The sequence below is a fragment of the Tasmannia lanceolata genome, unplaced genomic scaffold (genome assembly GCF_043159265.1).
Source record: "Tasmannia lanceolata isolate RefF3 unplaced genomic scaffold, GAP_Taslan_0.1 ptg000018l, whole genome shotgun sequence".
Classification (NCBI taxonomy): Eukaryota; Viridiplantae; Streptophyta; class Magnoliopsida; order Canellales; family Winteraceae; genus Tasmannia; species Tasmannia lanceolata.
The window spans coordinates 5,314,011-5,336,367 of NW_027518695.1; the positions used below are offsets into that span (position 1 = coordinate 5,314,011).

The window sequence follows — 22,357 nt, forward strand, 5'->3', positions numbered from 1 at the left end:
GATCCGTGGGTTTTTGGTCAGAGAATGTGAGCTGTTGCCTTTTGTAGTGATTCAGCAGTCCATTTGTGCCTAGATTTTCGTATGGAGATTAAGAATTTTTTCCTTATGGGTTCTTTGAGATTCTCCTCTTACACCTTCCGGAAAAAGTCTCAAGCAAATCAAGCTGTTTGGAACCAATCATCTAATCTGCAAGATTTGGTCAAAGATTGATCGTCTGCTCTTATTCATCCATGTTAAAGATTGAGTTGGATTAACGATCTACATGCGCACTGAAGGTTTGTGTCGTACCGTTAGAGATCGTAATACTTTAGTACAAAATGAAATGATGTTTTCTCCGTAACATGTTATTTATTTCTTCCCTCCCTGCAGCTCTTTGGTTTGTATGTACAGAAGCCAGAATAGAAATTATGAGCTTTGATTATCCCGAAAACTGGGTGAGTGCAGCTCTGTGCTAGGTGCTAGCACTCATGCCTGTTTCCAGGCTTGAGTCTAGTACACCAGAGTGCAGAATCTCTGCTATTCCAACAGGATCATCTACAATCCATACAGCAAGGTTTTTTTTTTTTTTTTTTAACCCTCTCATTGGTAGTAACTATGTTCTCTGGTACATCTGTTTGCTTGGTTTGGGTATGTAGTTTGCAATTTTCATCAGTTACGGGTAGGCCCATTGGTTTCATCTGCACTTCCACTTGACGTTGATGGTAGTGATAAACAGCTTGTTTCACAATGACTATCCTGGATTCTCAAGACTTTCCATCCAACGCTGTAGCCTGTAGGGGCAGACAGATAATCCCTCACTGTCTCGTTTGTGATCCATCCGTCACTGTAGGGGCAGATAATCCCTCACTGTCTCTGTTGTGCTTCCAGAGGCTTTGGAAAAGTTGGAATAGGAGAGAACCCATCTTGGGAGAGAATCCCTTTACAACATTTATCTGCTCCACACTAGGGCTACCAAGAAAAGAATTGCAGTAACTAAAAGATGTTGCAAAATCAACTAACCATAGACCAGTTGTTACTGGATTTAAGTAAATCCTACACGGAAATTAAAAGAAAAACTTATTATTTTGCTCATTCAAATGATAATAGGGAGCATCTATACACCCTATTTACGGCTCACTTCTTTCTGGAGAGAACCACCACCTCGTAGCAGATTCTGTCTTCTTCATTTAATTTATCGGAGGTGGCAATTCTTTCTTGAAAAAGTGTGTGGCAATGGCCCCCCGTGAAATCGCCTAGTCAAATCCATTTTTTGGGAATTGCTAGGGTCACGCAAAAGGCATTTGACAATAGCTTCTGTCTCCATTGACGAGGTGGCTGGTCTCACATGTGACAGACCAGTTGCGATGGATGCTAGCAATTCACAATGATTAAGACAAAATCTGCTAGAAAGCAAGCCTGTGTGGCCATTCTCTCTTGCAAAAGTGAACAATGAAATGGCTTTCTGCAAAATTGACAGGAAAAGAGTACTCATGTTTGTAGTGTCTTTTGTAACAGAGTAACAGTCGTTAAAAGCTAATTAAAAAGGCTATTGATATTTGCACCACCATGTTTTCATATAATTGTATGAACTCACCTATTCTTTCATTATTTAATTAGCTTTCAATTGTCGAAGGCACAATCCCCAAAAAGCTCTCCATGCCAGTTAAAAATTAAAAGACAAGGTGAGTTCGCCCAATTATCAAAACACAGTAGCCCAAATATAATAAAGTTGGGGACTTTAAAGAGAGAAGGGATCCCCACCACCACCTCTCTTTCTACGTCAACCAGTGTCCCCCCTTGCATATTAATTATTAGATCACGCAACTCAGGAAAACTTATCAAAGAAGATCGTCTGTCACTATACTCACCACGACAGAACCCAAGAAATTGACATTTCATTACCTTTTTCATTTAGTAAGGAGATGTAATTATATTGCCACCCTAACTAACTCATATTTTTTTGTATTTTCCACTCCTCTTCTATTTTGTTTTTTCCAATTATTAAGACACTTTTTAGTTTTTATTATATATTAACACACTTCATTAAATAAAAAAAACAAACAGACAGGAAGAAAGGTGAGATAGATATTCTACATAACTCGTCCCTTCCACCCTTCCACTCGCACAAGTAATTTCTTCCATGCCGTTGTTGCACTTGTCTCTGTTGATATGATTACTTTTTTGCTGGTCTGGACCTGGTTCTCTCTCCGAACTGGTTGAACCTGCAATGGTTTATTGGCCCGCTTATCGACCCACGCTATGATGTCCCCGAACACGGTCTCCACGTTCTGGTCTGGTTCACCCGACGTGAGAGCGTGCCACGTGCCTGGTACAATTTCATTGTCATATCTGCACTCCTGGCTCGTTCGTACGAGGCCCGGCTCAATTCTGGGTTGGTCACTCCCCGTGCAGCCCGAAGAATGGGAGCTTCACCTGTAACCAACCGAGTTGCCCATAATTACCAGTTGTGAAAGAACTTTTTGAAATTAAGACCAATCTAAAAAATAAGAACTGGTTCATAATACAGTCACGAACCAGGTGACAGATCTAGATCGTCCAATTTCGGTGTCCCACCAATCCAATAAACTGTTCACCTTTTATGTGAAAAAAAATCTTTTTGTAATTCAAACTTACAATGGGGTGTTTTTAGTCTTTATATGTATGCTTTTGGGCTTCCCTCCAAAAAGACTAAAGTCATGAGAAAACTTTAGTCATAGATGGGAAGTGTGAGAGGATGAGAGTGGCCATATATATATATACTTTCACTCTCTTAACCTTGTGAATAAGCAAGAGGTCATGGGGATCCTACGCACACGGATTGCCCACTTGGGTCCGGTGGGCTTTTGATCTTACCACACACGCGCGCCGCCCGGCCTGGCGCTGCCCGGCCGACCGCGCGCGTGGACCTAAGGCTTTTCTTTTTATTTATTTATTTTTTCCTTTTAACGGTCAAGAATTTATTTAAACTCTTTTTTTACCGTTTGAGATTCCTTAATCGTGGTTTAGTGACCGTTTGGAAAACGTCTCTCACGCACTAAAAGAGTGCGACGTTTCACCTTAACGTGTCGATTAACTTTCTATATAAATCGGTTTTAGAGAAAACAGAAAGATATCATTGACGGATTCTTCTTCTGCTCTTTCTCTTCTCTGGTTTTCTGCTCAAGGCTTTTGGCAAATATAAGCGAGTTCTTAGGCATCCGGGCTGCGTGAGTGCACACCCCTGGAGCGAGAGTTGTTGTATCCTGGAGGCATACGCCGAGACTCCCATCTGCACCGTTGATTCGTCATAGTGGGGGCGAGATTTGCCTTAAGGACAACGAAGATTCTTTCGTGCCTCAACTCGATAAGTGATCTAACGATTTCTTTTTCCTTTACAGATTATTATTGCAGAAAATAGTATTATTGATCTCTGTCTTCAAGTTGTGAGATTAATTTGTTATAAGGTATTCTCGAATCCTAAATTTCAGATTTGCACATCAATTTTTCTAACATAAACTTGTTGTGGGTCCCTAAAAAGATGTTTGCTTATCTAACAAGTCCACTAAATCGATGGGTAAGATTCATGCATGCGATTAATCTGGGTGGGACCCATCAATGAATTTATGTTTGAACCACAGTACGACAGAATAGTTAAAAGACTCTAGAGTGTAGGTGCGCCAAATAAATATGTAATAAATTCCTAAGTTGGTGCGTTCTACGCTTTCCCGTGATAGAATTTAATCACACCTACCAACAACTAAAGCATTCGCCATTCGATGAATCGACGGGGCCCACTCCCACTGCGGTCTATTTTAGGCGCCTAATATTTTTTTGGAAATTACACCCCCTCTTCATTTTAAAGTTCTCCCACTGCCCTTCTTCTTGGGTCTAGACTCTCGACTCACAACATGCCATACCATAAAGAAGGCGATTACAGAGCATATTGATAAATTACGAAAGAAGTAGGGGGCAAAGTAGTAAAATGATAAAATGAAATATATAGAAAACCTTGTTCAAGCTATCCTTGGTCCTTGGCATTTTCAGCTCTGTTTTCAGCATAGTTACTAGGGTGGGAAAAGAATTCGGAAACGAACGTGAAAGGGAAACACGAAACGCATGAAAAAAAAAAAAAGGGGAAACGAGAAGCGAGAAACAATGAAAAATCGTACAAGAAACGTCTTAGTAAATGATGTGTTTTTTCCAAAAATGAATTTCATAAGTTCCACACGTGTTTTCTACAAGTTTCATATGTGTTTTCTACGAGTGTTGCAGACATTTATCACGCGTTTACACATTATTTACATAAGTTTTCCATATGTTTCTCATGTGTTTCATAAATATTTCTCTAATTTTGTATCATATTTTAGAAACGTTTCTGAAACATGTTTCCCTCATTTTAGGAGAAACGAGTTTCCCATAGCGCGAGAAACACGTTTTAGAGGAAACGGGTTTCCCACCCCGAAGGACTTTCCGTCAACTAGCCTTGGCTTGTCTTGATAAATCAGTTTGTTGTTTCTTATCTGCCCATGGAAGAACAATATAATTACAAAACACCCGTTACATAAAGGGCATGGCGCACATAGGTGGGACCCATATGAAATAACCTCTTCACGTCTGAGAGGGTCCTTGGAAGGCAGAGTTAATGACATCTTTGGTGGGGACAATTTTCCATTTGGGTATAATTTCTTCTACCCTCGTGAGTATGTTCATCATAACTGGGGTTTAACCTTCTCTGATCTGAAAATACCGGGGTGTTTTTTTTATTAGTATCATATTGACCAAAATGCCCTCAATTCAACTTCAATAGGCCATTTTCCTCCCTTTCTTTTGATAAATTCCTTCTATTTATTGGGAACTCTACCCTACACATGGGTGCAACAAGCACCACACCATTCTAGAAAGTGGGGTCCTTTCTATGTAGAAGGAGAGCCACCGCTCCTCCCATTGATTCTCCGTACAAAAACCTACCTTCTCTCTGTATTCCTCCTGCTCTGCAACACACGAAAAAAGGTAAAACAAAATTAAAACCCTAGAAATACACTAGTGGAGTGGGACCCATCAATGCAATGGTCTAAGCCAATTCCTCTATTGGGCCCCATCCATAACAACATTGAAACCCTATAAATGCACTGGTGGTGGGACCCATCAATCGAATGGTCCAAGCCAATTCCTCTATTGGACCCAATTCCCCTATTAGGCCCCATCAATAACAACATTAAAACCCTAGAAATGCTTTAGTGATGGGAGCCATCGATTCAATGGTCCAAGCCAATTCCTCTAGGCGACTGGGCCCAATAGATGAACGATTTGGATCGTCGAACCATGTGGGTCCCACTTGTTCGCGCTTTGCCTGCCTTAGTTTCACTATATAGAGAACAAAGATATGTGGGCCTGAGTAATAGATTGCTTGCTTACCACAATCGGATTTGAAGAAATCGTCACAATAGTTAACAATGTTGGAATTTCTTGATGTAATAGCAGGTCCTCTCCATCACCTGTGCCCTTTGTAATCGACATATCCTCTCAAAAGCTGTGCATTTATCAAAACAAGAAATTTAAATATCGAAGTCCCTCGAAGTTAGAACTAGGGTTGCAACTCGAGCCGGGTTTTACCCGACCCGCATCGACCCAAAAATAGCCTGGTTGGGTTCAGGTTTCATGGGTTTCGGGTCGAGCCGGGTTGAGCATTCAAAAGCCTGCATGAATCTCGGGTCAAGCCGGGTTTGAAGGGGCCCGACCCTACTCGAGTTACATAAGTTATAGTATGTACGTTTTTTTATACTGTTAGTTAAAAGTGAAAACCTACGCACCCATTGTTATTGTATGTGAGTGAAATTTCTGCTTCTCTGAGTTGAGTTGATTCAAGTGTTTGATTCAACATTATTTGATTGTAATTACAACATTGTTTGATTCAAGTGTAATGTGAGTGTAATTACACCATTGTTTGATTCAAGTGTAATGTGAGTGTAATTTCTGCTTCTATGAGTTGAGTTGCCTTGCCAAACAAGAATTTTCCTTAAAAAATTGCGTCAACATGAAAAAACCCGATCCGACACGAGATTTAACATGGGTAGGGCCGGGTTTGGGAATAGTGGGTTTTCCGGAAAAAAAAAACCGACCCGACCCGAGATATTTCTCGGGTAGGGTTGGGTTCTCCAAAACCCGACCCGCCCGACCCGAGTTGCAGCCCTAGTTAGAGCCCGTCAAATAAACAGAGTACAATAGATAACTATAGAAGAAAGGATTCATGTCCGCAGCCTCACCAAATTCATACGGTCATACCCCACAGAAGGAAACAAATATCAAAGTAGAAAAAAAAGCCTTAAATCACAAACAAAACCTATCGTATTTAATAAAAGAACATCAGAAGTTAAACCATTGATTGATCTGCTCACCAAAATCAGACCCAAATATAAGTAAAAAGCAACCAGTAAGCCATGGTTTTTTGATGGAATCAAACCATGAAACCCATTTTCTCACCGAACCCATACCTCAAAAAAATTAGACATTACCTCTCATAAAACCGCTACATTCCATGCCATATCCTGCAACCCAAAAAATCAATGAATAAGAACATAAAGAAAAGAACAAAAAATTATAAACAAAAAAAGATGAGAAATGGGATTGAAATTACATACCATTGAAAGAACACAAGTCAGCTCACACTTTAATAACATACCCACCTACTCCACCTCCATCTTTATGCCCGAAAACTAGAAGCTCTGAAACAAAGGTAAGAAAATCAAGATAAAGAAACCCATGTACAGGCAGCCATATCTTGATCTACCAATACACAAACTTAAAAAAAAAAAAAGAGAAAACAAAAGGGCCAAAAGTTTAGAAGATCTGTAGCAAAACTCATAAATAGAAGAAAAATGCCCAAAAATTGGAAGACCTTCTTTAGAGAGAGGGGAGAAAGAGAAAAAGGACATATGGCGTCTGTTTTGCTTTTGGATGAGTTGGAAATGGGGAAGTGGTGCTTTTTTTTTCTTTGTTTTTTTCTTACACTAGCGTGTTGGGACTTGGGAGGAAGTGAGGAGCTAAATACGCTAGCTAGGTATGCCCACATCTAAAAATGTATCCTAATCTCATATAGCCATATAGGAGGAAGCCTGTCTCTGGTTGGGTATAATGGTCCATGAATATCAGCTGGGCCCATTGATTCTAAGCGTATATGTATTGAGTCCGACTACCAAAATAATCATCGTTACAAATTAGGATTCAACATTAATGATCAACGTTGGGTCCCAGTTAGGAATTAGGATTCAACGTTAATTATCAAAATTGAGTCCCACATGACTCATGTAATAGGACCCATGTGAGTGGGAATCATATACATACAATTGAGTCCTACAAAATCAAAGATTCGGCAGAACTAGAAAATGGAAATTATAGATCAAGGGCCTATGTTAGGACCCTCGTAGAACTCACCCTTAAAAGCTGTCCGTCAAGGGGCATCCCTTCCCTTTTCCGATGTGGGATCTTTGGTTTTTGCATGGAACCCCAACAGTCTAGGATAATCTGATTAGAGTGGGTTTAAGGCAATGGGTAAACGAATGGACTTGTCCATAAGTCCAGTAATCACCTGTCCATAAGTCCACTAATCAGACTGTCCTACCCTCGATTTTTAAATTCAAATCCATTCGTATATGGATGGTTCAGCGGATCATCCAGGATTCAATTACAAAATAAAAACAATTTTACAGTCGTAATAAATATACACACACAAGCTAAAACCTGGATTTTATAAGCTAAAACCCGGATTTTAAAATACGTAGATTATAAAATCCATGTTAAAACCTAGATTTGATAAGCTAAATTCCAGATTTTACAATACATGGCTTCTAAAATATAGGTTTTTGCATGTAAAATCCCAGATTTTACTATCCTGGATTATAAAATCCATGCACAACATAGCTACTTATGGCTGACTCACGGATCGCCTTAAAAGAACCACTTTTTTTATAATTAAAAAAAAAAAGGCAAAGGACTTCTATAGTGGCTGATTCAGAGGCTCTAATGAGGTACTTTTTGAGGAATTTCTGAATGCGTACGTATGCTGAATTTTTCAGTTTCTTCTTATATTAGGAAGGATTGTAATTTTTATAGAAGCCGAATCTAGTGTTCAATTCATGAAAAGTACTAATTTTAAGAAAATGTGATTGCATATATTTTCTAACAACATTTGATAGCTGATTCTTTGTAGTTGTATATATCTTCCATTACAAAACTAAGCGGCATAATATGTTATTGGTAACAATGTCTCTATGTATAAGAATGACTTGTAAGGGTGAAGAAATTGATACTGATTTGATCATTCCATGTTAGTAATACTAGTAAAAAGACTGCGATGCACATAACCACAAAGAAAGATTAAAATGTTACCATCAATAACGACTTCAATCAGTTTCTCCCAATATCTCAATCTCAATTAAACCATCACTTCAACAATTTCTTGCATTCTTTAGCTTTATAGTAGTAAAAGGATGGAGATATGTGCCTTTTATAAGGACGAATCATGCCAAGAAATTAGGTTTGGCCTATCTTTTGTGCCCTATCACACTATATACATTGTTCTATTTATGGTTTTGCCATGTAAAGAACATGTATTGTCATGGAATATTGAACATGCATAATCCAAGTGAAATCAATTAGAAATGGTTAAAGCATGAAGAATACTTAATTGTATGGAATGAGCCAATATACCATTCAATTATTGCAATAACAACAAAACTACCCCAAGAGACCTTCAGCACATGCAATCTCACATGTTTCTAATCACTTGATCTGTCGCCTAGGGGTGGACATGGTGCCGGTCCAACCTGTAGAACCGAACTGAACCGGTCTATTTGGTTCGGTTCGATCGGTTCGGTTCTGAAAATATGTGGATCGGTTTTGGGTCAACACATGCAATCTCACGTGCTTCTAATCATGTGATCTATCGCCCAGGGGTGGACATAGTTCTAGTCCAACCCGAAGAACTGAACCGAATTGGCCTATTTGGTTCGGTTCGGTTCAGCACATGCAATCTCACGTGCTTCTAATCGTGTGATCTATCGCCTAGGCGTGGACATGGTTTTGGTCCAACCCGATGAACCTAACCGTTCGGTTCGGCTCGGTTCAGTACATGCAATCTCACGTTATGAAAATATGTGGTTCGATTCCAGATCCAAAATTTTGGAACCGTTGGTTTTCGGTTCAGTTCTGAGTTTGGGGTCCTAGCATCCTGGGACCAATAACCAAACCGAAGACACACACACACACACACACACACACACACACACACACACATATATATATATAGTCGGCCGACTTGAGAACCTTCTCTAGTTCGCCGGTCAGAAACACCATGGGCCCACGTTGTTTGGATGATCCAAAGCATTCATTTGATAGACCCTGACATAGATAGGGTGTGCCCAAAAAATCAGCTCCATAGGATCATCTCAACCCTTCGATTTGCGGAGCTAAAAAATGGACAGATTTGTGGAGTTTTATACCCGTCCATTTTAATATCCACAAATCGTATGGTTGAAATGATCCTATGGAGTTGATATTTTGGGCACACCATATCCATGTCAGGTCCTGCCAAATGAATGCTTCAGATCATCCAAAAATGTGGGCCCTCACTGGTTTTTTTTGCAGACGGACTAGAAAACTTTTCTAGTCGGCCGACTAGAAACACTTTCCTCTCTCTCTCTCTCTCTCTCTCTCTCTATATATATATATATATATATATATATATATATATATATATATATATATATATATATATATATATATATATATATGAGGAAAGTGTTTCTAGTCGGCCGACTAGAGATCATTCTCTAGTCCGCCGATCAAAAACACATAGGTCCCACATTTTTTGTGGTGATCTAAAGCATTCATTTGATAGGCCTCATCATAGATAGAGTGTCCACAAAAAATCATCTTCATAGGATCATCTTAATCCTTCGATTTGTGGCGGTTTATAGCCGTCCATTTTAAGCTCCACAAATCATAGGGTTGGGATGATCCTATGTAGCTAATTTTTTTGTGTATACCATCTCTATGTCAGGGCCCATCAAATGAATGCTTTGCATCACCCAAAAAATGTGAGACCCATGTGTTTTTGGTCGGCGGTCTAGAGAATGATCTCTAGTCGGCCGACTAGAAACACTTTCCTCTATATATATATATATATATATATATATATATATATTATTCCCTTAAATTTAGGGATTTCTTTTCCCTTAGTTGTAGGCTCCTTTTTTTTTTGTTTCCATTTTACTAAAGCACTTTAACTTCATGTTTATCTTTTTTCACTTTAGGGAATAATTGTTAGTGATTTTGCATTTTCAAAATCATGTATATTACATGTTTTAGTGTTTTGGAAAATGTTTTATCAAAAGCGTTTGGGAAAAAGAAAATATTTTCTTGGAAATATTTGCTTTTACAAAAGGATGTAGAAGTGTAGTTGAAAAGATAGTTCCACATCGGATGAGAGAAAAGAAAGAGAAGGGCTTATAAAGCACTACCTTTTCTAACTCTTGTTGATTGCACATTGGGTTGAACCCATGGTTGGACCCGCGGGACGGTGCAACGCACCGTTCGCACACGCGCACGCGCACGCGCGCGCGCGGCGTGGGCAATGGGCTATAGGGCGCATAGTGGCGCTTTATTGGCGCTTTTTTAGGCGCACTTTGCACTTCGCACGTACGCAACGTCGCGAGGAGCGATTGGAGCCTTTAATTTTTCCAGATTTGATCTGCACCGTTGGATCAAGATGAAGGTGGACCGGCCAAATGGTTCGCAGGCCCATCAAGCCGAATGGTTCAGTTGGGTTGGGCTTCGGTTCGGGCCTAACGGTCGGCCCAACGGGCCCATGACTCCAACGGTCAAAGGGTGTGATCAAATGGGTTGTGTCCCTTTCCCCAACGGTCATGTGCCAAGGGGGTGCGATCCACACCATAGATGGTTGATCTAACGATGACTGGGTTGGAGAGAGGTTTTACTCAAGCCAACAGTCACATCTAGGATCGATCAGGACCGTTCAATATCAATGGGTGCGATCTAACGGTCAGATTTCAAACATTCTGGAAAGGTGCCCTGTAGAGGTGTTTTTCACACTGAAAAGACACCAGATGATCTATAAAAATGTGCAAACTTCAGTCATTTCAGATAGAAATCGAATTGGCAATTCTGACTGATTTTACACTCTCTTCTACACTCCTACAAAAATCCCCAAGTATTTCTACATACTGTTTTTCTTTTGTTTACTGTTCTAGATACTGTTTTTCTGCAGAAACAGAATCTAGAGATTTCTCTAAGGCTTGAGATTTCGGAAGGGCATTTCGGGTTTGATTCCGCTAGTGCTACGCGTCATCAAACATTAGTAGGGCTTCCCTACTAGGCTTCATTGTATCTTGGAGGCAATTCGCGGATCCCCTTTGCACACTACTAGTGGGGGCGAATCTTGTCTTAAGGAAAGTGATATCACGCCTTGAAGCAACAAGTTTCTGTTTTCTATCATCAACAGTACCCTCAACAAATTTTCCAACAATCTTAAGACAAGATTATTCTACTGTTGTTTCAATGGCACTTTATTCAATTCGTCAAATGACCCAAGACTTTGTCAAACTCGAACGTTTCGACAAAGGAAATTTCAAGCGCTGGCAGAAGAAGTTGCACTTCATTTTGACATCACTCAAAGTGGTCCATGTTCTCACTACTCTAAAGCCGTCAGCAAATGAAAATGAAACTTTGGCGGAGGCTCGTGCAAGGATGAAGTGGGAACAGGATGACTACATTTGCAAAGGGCACATCCTAAATGCTATGTCAGATACACTATTTGACATATATCAAGGCATGGGATCAGCAAGTGAAATCTGGAATGCACTTGAAGCCAAATACTTGGCGGAAGATGCCAGTAGCAAGAAATTCACTGTGAGTCAATTTTTAAATTTTAAAATGGTAGATGATAAGTCTGTTATTGATCAATTACATGAAATACAACATGTAATTAATCAAATTCATTTGCAAGGCATCCTTCTTGATGATTCCTTCATTGTCCCGTCAATTATTGACAAACTTCCACCAAATTGGAAAGACTTTAGAAAAAGTCTGAAACACAAGAAAGAGGAAATGTCTATTGAAGACTTGGCTCAATGCCTCAGGATTGAGGAAGAGTCAAGAATCAGAGACAAGAAAGAAAATGAAACTGTATCCTCTAAGATCCATTTGGTGGAAAATGTCAAGAATTCGAACCAACAAAGAAAAGGCAATTGGAAGAGAAACAAACACCCTGAAAAGAATACTAATAAGAATAAGAAAAGAAAGGGTGCTTGTTTCAACTGTGGCAAACCAGGCCATTACAAGAGTGAGTGCCGACTTCTTAAGGATAAGAAGTCGGGTGCACCAACAGACAAAGAAAAGTTTGTCGCCATGATTTCAGAGGCAAATATGCTTGAAGATGGCAATGATTGGTGGATTGACTCTGGTGCGACGATGCATGTCTGTAAAGACAGGAACCTGTTTTCAACTTATGAAACAGTTGAAGATGGAAGCGTGTTATACATGGGAAATTCGTCGACAGCAGAAGTCAAAGGGAAGGGCAAGGTGGAACTTGAGTTCACATCCGGCAAGCGACTCACTCTAACCGGTGTCTACCATGTACCAGAAGTTAGAAAGAACTTAGTGTCTGGAAGCATTCTCAACAAGAATGGCTTCAAACTTGTATTTGAATCTGACAAGTTCATTCTTTCTAAGGGGGGTACCTTTGTTGGGAAGGGATATATGTATGAAGGGATGTTCAAACTTAATATCAATAAAGTGAATGTCTTTGCTTATGTTTTGGATTCTTCTTTATCTTTATGGCATAATCGTTTAGGACATGTAAATACTAGGAAAATGAATGATATGGTTAAGTTAACCTTAATTCCTAAATATGAAAATGACTTAGTAGATAGATGTAAAACATGCATGCAAACCAAGATAATCACTAAGTCATTTCCTAAAGTAGATAGAACTTCTAACTTGTTAGATTTAATTCATAGTGATGTATGTGACATACATAGTGTTCCCACAAAGGGAGGTAAAAAGTACTTTGTTACATTTATTGATGATTATTCTAGGTACTGTTATGTTTATCTACTTAGTCATAAAGATGAGGTTTTAGAAAAATTTAAGATTTATAAAACTGAAGTAGAAAACCAATGTATAACAAGCATTAAATGTCTCAGATCAGATAGAGGTGGTGAATATCACTTTCCTCATTTCTGTGAATCAGTAGGCATAGTCCATGAATCTTCTGCCCCTTATACACCACAACAAAATGGTGTAGCAGAAAGGAAGAATAGGACACTTACTGAAATGATTAATGCTATGCTTGTTAATTCTGGTTTAAATAAAAGTTTTTGGGGTGAAGCCTTACTTACAGCTTGTCACATTTTGAATAGGGTACCAAGTAAGAAATCTGATATAACCCCTTATGAATTGTGGAAGAAAAGGAAACCAAACTTAAGTTACCTTAAAGTTTGGGGTTGTAGATCTATAGTTAAAGTCCCTAAACCTAAGTTAAGAAAATTAGGTGAAAGGGGTATTGAGTGTATCTTTTTGGGATATGCTAGTCACAGTAAGGCCTATAGGTTCTTAGTTATAGAACCTAATGATTTCATAGATGTCAATACCATAATTGAATCCAGAGATGCCTTTTTCTATGAAAATAGGTTCACTGCAATTCCTAAAGAAATTGAACCTACAACTTCTGTAGATCATCCTTTAGAATCGCAAACAGAAGTTGGTGAACCTAGTGTACAACCTAGTAAAATAAGAAGAAGTTCAAGAGATAGAAGGGATAGGAGTTTTGGCCCTGACTTTGTAACCTACCTGGTAGAAGGGACAAGGGAAAAACTCCAAGGTTCTGTCTTGTTAAACTTAAGCATAGAAAGTGACCCTCAAACCTATGGAGAAGCCATAAAGTCACAAGATGTTGCTTTTTGGAAAGAAGCAATTAATGACGAAATGGATTCTATCATGGGTAATAAAACTTGGATTTTGATTGATCTACCACCTGGGTCTAAACCTATAGGATGTAAATGGATCTTCAAGAAGAAGATCAATGTAGATGGGACCATAGAAAAGTTTAAGGCAAGGTTAGTTGCCAAAGGGTTTACTCAAAAACCCGGTATTGATTACTTTGACACATATGCACCTGTTGCTAGGATTTCTACCATTAGAGTGTTGATTGCCCTTGCTTCCATATACAAACTTCACATTCACCAGATGGATGTTAAAACCGCATTCTTAAATGGTGAACTTGATGAAGAAGTGTATATGGAACAACCTGAGGGATTTATTCTGCCAGGCCAAGAGCATAAAGTATGTAAGCTTATCAAATCTTTGTATGGGCTTAAGCAAGCCCCTAAACAATGGCATGAAAGATTTGATAAAGTCTTAGTGTCAAATGGTTATAAGATACATGAATCAGATAAATGTATATACAGTAAATTTAAGGGCAGCAAAGGTGTTGTTATTTGTTTATATGTTGATGACATGTTAATTTTTGGTACTGATATTGCAAGCATTCAAAGTACTAAATCATATCTTTCTCAAAACTTTGATATGAAAGATATGGGTGAAGCTGATGTGATTTTGGGTATTAGAATCATAAGACAGGACAATGGTCTTATTCTAACACAATCACATTATATTGAGAAAGTTCTTAAAAAGTTTAACCATTTTGAATGTTCACCCATTTCAACACCTTTTGACCCAAATATAAAGTTGTATCTTAATACTGGCAGGACTATCTCTCAACTAGGGTATGCTAGTGTAATTGGTAGTCTTATGTATGCTATGACTTGTACTAGGCCAGACATAGCATATGCTGTAGGTAAACTTAGTAGGTTTACCAGTAATCCTAGTTTTTCTCATTGGAATGCAGTCTATAGAGTTTTAAAATATTTAAAGAAAACTATAGACTATGGTTTATGTTATAGTGGGTATCCAACTGTAATAGAAGGATACTCTGATGCTAGTTGGATAACTGAGCGTATAGACCATTTATCAACCAGTGGGTGGATTTTCACCCTTGGTGGGGGAGCAGTCTCCTGGGCCTCTAAGAAACAGACATGCATAACAACTTCAACTATGGAAGCAGAGTTTATAGCTCTGGCAGCATGCTGTAAAGAGGCGGAATGGCTTCGGAATTTGTTATTGGAAATTCCGTTATGGTCTAAACCAATGCCATCGATTTATGTCCATTGTGATAGTCAGGCCACACTATCAAGGGCATATAATCATGTTTATAATGGTAAGTCCAGACATATAGGACTTAGACATAGTGCTATAAGAGAGTTACTTACTAATGGAGTAGTAACTATTGATTTTGTGAGATCGAGCCAAAACTTGGCCGATCCATTCACTAAAGCTCTTGCAAGAGATCTGGTGTGTAAAACATCATTAGGGATGGGGTTAAAGCCATTAACCAATAGTCACCAATGATGGAACATCAACTCAACACTTGAATAAACATCAAGTCTTGAGTTCAATGAGTCCAAGTACATCATATGGAGTGATTGCAAGCACTATAATCTGTATTATTTGCCATCCCAAGGTAAAGTGCTTGGTACCTGTAATGTTTAAAAGGAGAAGGCTGAGTATTTAAACTCTTAATAGGCTTATAACATAGTGTTGGAGTGTTTTAGTTACAGGGGCACTCTTGATAAGCCTACCTATGTGAGTGTGGAAGTGGTGCCGCTTCCTATGAGACCTGGCTAGTCTCTAGAGCGCTCACGAAACCAAGATATAGACACAAGGCCAGTACATGTGTCGGTTTTAGAAATTGCCCAAAGAGGTGAAATCTTGTGTGTGAGACGTATCCGGTTAACCAAATAGAATAGCTAGTTCAAAGATACGTCTACTATGCAATTCTGGTTAACTTTGATATGTCCTCACTAAGTGAAGGTTCAAATCGAGAGATACCTTCATCTATGCATAAGATTTCCAAGCCTGATGAGAAAATTTTCTTTGATTTTAAAAATGGTGGGGGATTGTTAGTGATTTTGCATTTTCAAAATCATGTATATTACATGTTTTAGTGTTTTGGAAAATGTTTTATCAAAAGCGTTTGGGAAAAAGAAAATATTTTCTTGGAAATATTTGCTTTTACAAAAGGATGTAGAAGTGTAGTTGAAAAGATAGTTCCACATCGGATGAGAGAAAAGAAAGAGAAGGGCTTATAAAGCACTACCTTTTCTAACTCTTGTTGATTGCACATTGGGTTGAACCCATGGTTGGACCCGCGGGACGGTGCAACGCACCGTTCGCACACGCGCACGCGCACGCGCGCGCGCGGCGTGGGCAATGGGCTATAGGGCGCATAGTGGCGCTTTATTGGCGCTTTTTTAGGCGCACTTTGCACTTCGCACGTACGCAACGTCGCGAGGAGCGATTGGAGCCTTTAATTTTTCCAGATTTGATCTGCACCGTTGGATCAAGATGAAGGTGGACCGGCCAAATGGTTCGCAGGCCCATCAAGCCGAATGGTTCAGTTGGGTTGGGCTTCGGTTCGGGCCTAACGGTCGGCCCAACGGGCCCATGACTCCAACGGTCAAAGGGTGTGATCAAATGGGTTGTGTCCCTTTCCCCAACGGTCATGTGCCAAGGGGGTGCGATCCACACCATAGATGGTTGATCTAACGATGACTGGGTTGGAGAGAGGTTTTACTCAAGCCAACAGTCACATCTAGGATCGATCAGGACCGTTCAATATCAATGGGTGCGATCTAACGGTCAGATTTCAAACATTCTGGAAAGGTGCCCTGTAGAGGTGTTTTTCACACTGAAAAGACACCAGATGATCTATAAAAATGTGCAAACTTCAGTCATTTCAGATAGAAATCGAATTGGCAATTCTGACTGATTTTACACTCTCTTCTACACTCCTACAAAAATCCCCAAGTATTTCTACATACTGTTTTTCTTTTGTTTACTGTTCTAGATACTGTTTTTCTGCAGAAACAGAATCTAGAGATTTCTCTAAGGCTTGAGATTTCGGAAGGGCATTTCGGGTTTGATTCCGCTAGTGCTACGCGTCATCAAACATTAGTAGGGCTTCCCTACTAGGCTTCATTGTATCTTGGAGGCAATTCGCGGATCCCCTTTGCACACTACTAGTGGGGGCGAATCTTGTCTTAAGGAAAGTGATATCACGCCTTGAAGCAACAAGTTTCTGTTTTCTATCATCAACAGTACCCTCAACAAATTTTCCAACAATAATGTGATACGTAACACCCCCTTTTCTCGATCTCTCTTCTTATTTTAGTAAGAAATTTTAGTATCATCCCATTTTTATAAAATTTCGAGTCCAACAAGCCCATGAAAGTAAACATCCCCACTCGGGAATAGCAGACCCATTTGAGCTTAAGAAATCCTGTTCTGCAAACTTAGGCCATGTTCGGCAACCATGATTTGAATATAGAGATTAGAATATACATCTCAATATTGATTGAGGTTAATGGTAGCACATAAGTGATGTGCTAATCTGATATGTTAAGACTTGCTATTGGATAGTTGATCTTTTTTATCTCAGTGTAGATTGAATAATCGATACCAAGTTTATAAACCCATAACATGAATTGCAACATGAACACCCCAATCTACTCAAAACTTGAGGACTCTTCCATCAGCTCAGTTTGAAGGTATTCATGACCTCAACCTTGAGATTACAGATTCAATCCCAGCTTACCTATCAAAATAAAACCTTAAAAGTTAATTGATTAATTGATTTGTTTTTTTTTTTGAAAAGACTTATGCAATCTGTGTTTTTTGTGATGTTTTGATTAACTTGTATTGGCTTTTTGAGTTCATGGATTAGTTTTCTCCGACATGTACTCAATCATTGTTTCTCGGGTCTCAAGAAAAATCTGAGCTATCGCTTAACTTGACCTGAGTCATAAACTGTGTTAAGGTGTGTTTCCCAAGCATTCTGTTCATGTTAGGTTTTTAAACACCGATATTTCCTGCAGTTTGCAGGACCCATCTTATCCTTGAACTGTTACGTGATTTACATACATATCATAAAGGATTCAAATGCTGTTTGCGTTGCAATCTTAGTTCATGATGTTTGAACCATTGAAGTTTAATACTCCAGCTCTCCAGTCGATTACCTTTTCTGATGAGAAGGCTTGTATTGGAAAAGGATGTGCTCCCTCATGGCACTAAACTGGTTACTCTTCCCTGATTGATCAAGCAATGAAATGATGGATCCTACATTGAGTTGCATGATTCCTGATATAAAGCCGCCACTTCACATCGGATTGATGAAGTAATGGCCCTCAACCTTGCATTGACTGGGTCCTGAACTGTAATGTTGGTGTCTATCATCTTCAACAAAAGTGGGAGTATATTTTGGTAGAGAAAAGCTAAAATGACATGATGCTGTCCTGTTCTTCCTTAACAGCCACTCTTTTTTCTCGCTATGCTTGCCCCAGTGGATGTGTTAGGCTCCTTTGATCTAACCGTTAACCACAATTCCAAACAATTGCCAATAGGACTGTCTTGATCGGATGTTCTTAGTCTCATCTAGGGTTCCACAAAGACAATAGATAAACGGTTGTTTATATAGTCCTTTATCTTGTGCATGTGATGTCTGTTAGGCATGGGTGGGTTGCCTCACAATTTTCTGTAAGATCAATGGTCTCAATTACACATACATGTCTCTTTGTGGGGTCCAAAAGTTGATTGCTAGAATTGATCCCGACACTAAATGTCTGTCTAGTCGTTCTTATTTTTCCAAGCCGGGCTTCTGCTCGTTTTCCTAGTGTGAATCTTTGCCTAAGCCAGTCTTTCAAGTCCATTTTTCTCGAAAGGGACATCACGTGTGTTGAAATTTGAGTGGTGGAAGAACTAATTTTATTCAATGTAAAAGCTCAAAAGTACACAACTTGTATACACTCAAATGCACTCAAGAGTTTCTCATCCACAATCACTTGCTCTCATCACACACAATTACTCCTTTGCACACTCTAAGGAGAAGCTTTGAACTCTACATGCCCAAATGGAAGGGGATGCCTCCTTTTTATACTTGCTAGAGATGCTTCCCCATTATTCTAGAATTGTGGCTACACTCTTCTAGCATTAGATATGTCTAGAAAGAAACATCTAGAACAATGTTTTAAAAGAAGGGAATAAGGAAGAGTGGAGAAATTTCTAGAGAGGAGATTGTCTAGGAAAAGGAGAAAGAGAATTCTAGAAAGAGGATTCTAGAGATCTAGAGAAAGAGAGAGAGAGAGAGAGAGAGAGAGAGAGAGAGAGAGAGAGAGAGAGAGAGAGAGAGAGAGAGTCGGTGCTCTCTTAACACTCACCCTCAACGACAACTCTCTCTTTATCGGCTACTCTCCCTTATTTCTGAACTCCTCAAACTTTGTGCCTCTTAGTCCTTTAGTAAATATGTCTGCAACTTGGCATCCAGTCTTGATGTGCTTCATTTCAATTTGTCCTCGTAGCACCTTCTCTTGAATAAAGTGATAGTGTACTTCCACATGCTTAGTCCTTGCGTGAAAGACTGGGTTCTCTACCAACCTTATGGCTGATTGATTGTCGCAATGGATCTCCACCGAGTAGTTAATTCGTTGATGTAAGTCTTTCATCAGCTGCATTAGCCACGTGCTTTCTTGAGCTACCATCGCTACTGCTCTATACTCAACTTCGGTAGTTTGATTCCTCGTACAGTAGTTGATGTGCTTTTCCCCCTCCGGCTTTCACGAACAAGCTAGAATCTGACGGTGCTAGAGAATAACTACTTTGTACTAGGAACTCTCCAATTTTACCATACCAAGCTTTTGGTGCTTGCTTCAATCCATATAACGCTTTCTTGAGCTTACATACATAGCTTGGATATCTCTTGCTTTGAAAACCTTGGGGCTGCTCCATGTATATGTCATGATCTAGCTCGCCATACAGAAAAGCGTTCTTCACATCCATTTGCTAGAGCTTCCAAGACTTACTTGCAGCGAGTGCTATTAAGACACGTACTGTTGTAATCTTCGACACCGGGCTGAAAGTCTCATCGTAATCTATACTATATTTTTGTAAGAATCCTCGAGCCACAAGTCGAGCCTTATATCTTTCTACCGACCCATTAGGTCGAGTCGTCACTTTGTACACCCATTTGCAGGATATAGGGTGTATATTTTCAGACCTCAGTACCAATTCCCAAGTCTCATTCTGCCGCAAAGCTTGAATCTCTTCATCCATAGCCTTTCTCCATTCTGGCATCTGTGCTGCTTCCTCATATGAGGCTGGCTCCTTAATTATCTCTTCTTTTGTGAGTGCAGCATTCACATATTTGGGATTTGGTTTTCTTTGTCTCGAGGATCTTCTCGGAATTGATTGAGGATCTATTTCCCCCTCGAACTCTTCAAGTTGTCTTGGTCTTTCTTCTTCAGGTGTCTTTTGCAATGCTCTTGTTCGTCAAGGACTCTTTGCTTTTTCAGGAGTCTTGGATCCAACCTCTTCGTGTTCTTCTTGGGGTTCAACTTCTGGAACCTCACCAGGCTTTGATTGATTTTCGATTCTTTCTTGTAGCTTTTCTTCAGTTTCTTTCATATTCAGCAGCAACACCTCTTGTGATGACCACTGCGAAGACGCTTCATCGAACACCACATAATTTCCAGATGTTGTGAGCTGTGAGACGGACAACAAATTCTTCTTCATCCCAGGCACATGGTACACATTCTCCAATGGTACCTAGCTAGAGCTGAATCGAGGTACTATTGTTGCCTTGCCGACGTGAGTGATAGGCAATCTAGAGTTATTTGCCGTGACGACCACTCCTCCTTTCTTATATTCCGTCATATCAGTCAACTTCTCCATATCTCCAGACATATGATTGGAGCATCCAGAATCATCATCATAATTAATTCATTTATCACTCACCGTAACAAGTGCAGACTCCTCCTCTGGGTCTATGACGCATGAGGCCGCAAGCTCCGTGGGGTCTTCAACGACATGTGATGCTTGAAAATCCCACTCATTTTCACTGTCATTCTCATTTTGGGTGGAGGTTGCTGCATTACCCTCCACTCGCTTGGACCAGCAGTCCCGTGCAAAGTGTCATCTTTTTCCGCAGTTGTAACATTGGTTATTTTGGCGACGATATTTCTTATCTTCGTTGCCTTGTCCTTGTCGAGCTCCCCCTTTCCTTCTGGTCTCTTTTTCCATCCTTCTTGATATTTTGATCACCGCCAGTTTTTGATCTCGCAGCATTTTTGTCATTGAATCCTTTTCTCTTGCTGAATAGCACCTTGTCATCATTTACTGAGGCTGTAGACATTTGTTTGTCTAGGGCCTCCTGATTGGCTAGTATATTTATAGAGTTGGCTCTTTGGCCCATCCACGGATCACCGTAATAAGCCCGTTATATTCCGGTCTCAACCCGTGAATATTATTCTCCTCATTCGTGCTTCAGAGATGGCATTTGTAGGATCTAATTTTGAAAGTTCTTCACAAATAGATTTATTTTTTGTGAAATATTCACTCACTATCATATCCTTTTGTGAAGATGATAGGAGCTCATTCTCCAGCCACTGGAGCTTAGCATCATTCGTCCGTGCAAAAAGAGCCGCTAGTGTCTCGTGCTTCCTTTGGCGTTTTCGCGCTTTTAATGTGTTGCAGTAATTCATCTTGAATAGTTACTGCAAGGACGTACATAGCCTTACCAGCCTTAATCTTCCATTTCTTCAACTCGTCAGCATTAGTGGGTGGTGCGGTGTTTTCGCCGTCGACAATATCCCATAGGTCCTGTCCGAGCAGGTAAAATTGTACGCGAACACTCGAATTGTTGTAGTTGTTGTCATTGAGCTTCTCCACCCCGCTAGTCGAACCAAAAATACCTGCCATCGTGACTTGGTGATGCCCTGCACTCTACCAAGTAAGCCTGGTCCCAGACCAATAAGCTTCACAGTCCCTAACTGTATAGTTGCAGAACTTCTTGATAGAACGATCCCTGATCGCCTGCTCTGATACCACTTGTTGAACTTAAGTGGTAGAAGAACTAATTTTATTCAATGTAAAAGCTCAAAAGTACACAACTTGTATACACTCAAATGCACTCAAGAGTTTTTCACCCACAATCACTTTGCTCTCATCACACACACTCAATTACTCCTTTGCACACTTTAAGGAGAAGCTTTGAACTCTACATGCCCAAATGGAAGGGGATGCCTCCTTTTTATACTTGCTAGAAATGCTTCCCCATTATTCTAGAATGGTGGCTACACTCTTCTAGCATTAGATATTTCTAGAAAGAAACATCTAGAACGATGTTTTAAAAGAAGGGAATAAGGAAGAGTGGAGAAATTTCTAGAGAGGAGATTGTCTAGGAAAAGGAGAGAGAGAATTCTAGAAAGAGGATTCT

The 22,357-nt window shown here is 39.8% G+C and overlaps 1 long non-coding RNA gene across 2 annotated transcripts; it reads right to left on the minus strand.

Annotated features, from left to right (window-relative positions):
• Positions 1-261: 261 nt before the first annotated feature.
• LOC143849449 (uncharacterized) lies at positions 262-8,479 on the minus strand. 2 transcript variants are annotated; one of them, XR_013235675.1, is made up of 5 exons: positions 8,344-8,479; positions 6,597-6,680; positions 6,471-6,503; positions 1,118-2,412; positions 262-948 (listed from the first exon to the last, which is right to left on the minus strand). It is a non-coding gene; the product is annotated as an uncharacterized LOC143849449 (long non-coding RNA). The 2 variants fall into 2 exon arrangements; XR_013235674.1 differs by lacking the exons at positions 262-948; positions 1,118-2,412 and adding exons at positions 4,221-4,949; positions 5,374-5,488.
• Between the last annotated feature and the right edge of the window lie 13,878 nt (positions 8,480-22,357).